The sequence below is a fragment of the Aegilops tauschii genome, chromosome 3 (genome assembly GCF_002575655.3).
Source record: "Aegilops tauschii subsp. strangulata cultivar AL8/78 chromosome 3, Aet v6.0, whole genome shotgun sequence".
Classification (NCBI taxonomy): domain Eukaryota; kingdom Viridiplantae; phylum Streptophyta; class Magnoliopsida; order Poales; family Poaceae; genus Aegilops; species Aegilops tauschii.
Genome location: NC_053037.3, coordinates 553,349,695 through 553,352,554, shown reverse-complemented (window position 1 = coordinate 553,352,554; position 2,860 = coordinate 553,349,695).

Here is a 2,860-nt window from a genome sequence, read left to right as displayed (position 1 = left end):
GGTCCTGGGAAGTTGGAATGGATTTGGGAAAGTATTTAGCATAGCTGCAGTGCAACTAGGAAATATGGCCCAGAAAACAAATGATTAAGAAGCACTCACTAGGAGTGTTGTATAGGGCTAAAACTTGGCAAATCTCCATGATTTTTGTCATATTTAGTTGCTTTAAAACGATCATACCAAATGGAGTTGCCAAATTGGTACTTGTTTCACAAGCATCACATCTGACCAGAAACTTTGGAAAAATCCAGGAAAATATTGGCTACATGAAATGAGCCCAAATTTGTTGGAGATAGGTTATATGGATAAGAGAAGGATTAGGAATATTTTCAGCCATAATGGAGCAAGATAAAGTATACTTGCTTCACAAACTGAAAATTTGGACAGAATCAAAGAATTGCTCCTGTGCTCACATAGTTCAATGGAATGAGCTGAATTTTGGTGAAGACTAATGATTTAGGATATTTGAGAAGATGGAAAAGTTTCATCCCATTTGGAAACTCTATGAAGGTACTTCCTTCACAAGCATGCCATCTAGTCAGAAACTTTGAAAAATTGCACAGGGAGCTGGGATGAATGGATTGAGCTCATCTTTGGTATCCATGGGTGATTTATCAAGGTTAATCGCCCTGCCAAATTTCAGCTCAAATGGAATTAGGAATAAAGCACTTCCTTTGCAAAAATTTCAGAGAGGGCAGAAACTTGCATTGGATCATGTGATCAAATTATGATCTTTGGAGCATGGGTTTGGATGGAAATGGTGAAGATATAGCAATTACAAACTCCACAAATTATTTGGGAAGTTTCCTTGCTATAAAAATGGTAGCTCCTTTGGAAAATGGCAGAAATACAATATTGGCTTAAAATAAGAAAAGACAATTTTCCTTATTTAATTAGGGCCAATATGTTTGCCAGGGCTTGGATTAGGCATAAAGATCAACTTCACCAATTCTCATGAATTTAGGAGATGGCTAGCTATGCCTTTGGATTTTATTCCTCAGAAAGGCAAGAAAAGGAATAAATCATAATTCAAAAATATTGCATAAGACTTAACAATATTTTTGCATATCCAAGGACTAGAAGGATAGGAGGGTCTCTGGGAATAGATGGGATGTTCAACAGATCAAGGAAAATGATGGCTCCTTTGTAATCACAAAGGCCACATTCAAATTCCAAAAATTTGGAATTAGGATTTGAGAGGATTTGAGATGATTCAAATGAGGTCTTGCCCACTCACAAAGACATGAGCAAGGTTCTGAAAGGTTGGAAATGACAAGAATTCTCAGAGTCATCCAACAAACTCAGGAGAAAGATTTTGAAAATGAGTGCCAGGAAGGAATAACAGCTCTTGATAACCCAATTTTGGGTCTGTTAGAAACCTTCCCCCCTTAAAAAGAATCTTGTCCTCGAGATTCCTAGGGTTACAGCACAAATGAAAGGATAACCACTCCGGGGAAAAACCGCTAGGTTAATTTTAACCCATTGGTCAAATTCGAACGAGTTGGGGGCACCGATAATTGGTACACCCATAGAGAGATATGAGAAAAACAGGGTTACCTCCACAGGGAGATCGATCGGCATCCATGCATATGCGTAGGAGAGGAATAAGATTGGGAGAGACAGAGCTAGAGTGTTGGAGGGGTGGTGGTGGAGTTGCTTTTAACAAATGGTGGGAGAGGCTTGCTAGACAAACGGAGGGCACGCCTGCAATATCAATAAGAGAGGGGATGGCTACCTGTCTGTGCAGGTGCGTGTGAGAGACAGGTCAGGAGGCATGCACGAATGATGAGGGGGACGATATGGTTGTGGTAAGCAGAGGTAACTACATAGGAAGATCAATCGTCCTTTGTCAGAGAAAGGAGAGACATAACTTGTGAGGTACGCCGATCGATGGGTGGGGAAAATAATTAAAGTCGACCTAGGTATATGTAGGGAGATCGATCGGTATACATGCATGTATGTGTTAGAAGCAAATAAGGTCCGGGGGGAAGGATAGAGAGAGAGAGAGAGGGATGCATCTAGGAGGTGGTGCGAGAGGCATACTATATTGAGGGGGAAGGAGTGTGCGAGTATGAGATCGATGAAAAGAGGGGTGGGAGTGAGGCATGGATGGTGAGAAGAGAAGAGGGAAAGCTTGTGTTTGTGGTAGGCACACCTGGCTAGAGAGGCATATCAATCGATGTGTGCCGTAAAGAAGGAGCTGGGGGCCTACACACACCGTTGGTGAATGACCTAAAGTGAAAAGACAAATTTGCGCGATGGAGCTAGAGAATGCTGTGGGAGGGTGAGAGGGATGCGGGCGTGTGCATGCACGAGAGAAAATTAGCACTAGCTACAAAGATAAGAGGATTGTGTGGGTGTAAAAGACGAATAGAGATCATAATTCATTATAAAAAGTGAATTCAGATATTTGAAGAATTTATCATAGTGTTTTAAACCGACGCAAGCGTGAATATATATAATGGTGATACACATGGTGTGGTTATGAACATGTTATACTACATATACGATATTTTATCTCTACTCTTAGAAAAAAACAGAGTTGTTGATAATGGTGTGCCTGCCATCCTGCAATATAGGCCGTCCGATTTATATCTGACGGATAGGAAGGAAACTATGGTAATTTTGAAAAAAGATACCCACATCCCTCTCCATATTTGCAAATAAGGCCTCCCCTCGATCATCTTGATGTTCCGTGGAACGCATGGGCATCTTGCTAGTACTACATATAATATATAGAACATTGATTATAATTTGGGCTAATGTGTGGCTTTTGCAGCTCAGGGCTAAAAACTTGTCATAATGTAGGGGGCGGGGCACTATACTTTGTGTGATAAACACGGTGTACGTATGGGACATGGTT